This window comes from Anneissia japonica, unplaced genomic scaffold (assembly GCF_011630105.1).
Source record: "Anneissia japonica isolate Jap-2015-1 unplaced genomic scaffold, ASM1163010v1 scaffold287945_len1679841_cov205, whole genome shotgun sequence".
NCBI lineage: Eukaryota > Metazoa > Echinodermata > Crinoidea > Comatulida > Comatulidae > Anneissia > Anneissia japonica.
This window is the reverse complement of record NW_022753015.1, coordinates 1691509-1691853: the sequence shown is the minus strand read 5'-3', so window position 1 is coordinate 1691853 and position 345 is coordinate 1691509.

Below are 345 nucleotides of genomic sequence, written 5' to 3'. Positions count from 1 at the left end.
GCATTTGTCAAGGGGTGGGGAAAGATTTTCCAAAAATGGATATTTTCCCCTTGTCCCCCGGTGTTTTTAATTCTAATTTCGTTGGAATTGATCCAAACTCCCTAAAAATGTGCAATTTTTAGAGGAAATTGGCCCACGTTAACAAGAAATGCGAAATTTGAGGTTTATAGGCACTTTCAGGGGATGAAAGGGCATTTATAAAGGGGTGGGGAAGATTTCCAAAGATAGAAATTTTCCCTTTGTCCCCCAGTGGTTACGCCATCGGGCAGCATAGATCAAAGGAGTTATGACAGTTTTTGAAGTGGAGAAGGGGTTGCAGGGTGTTGTGAGTCATTATGATATCTT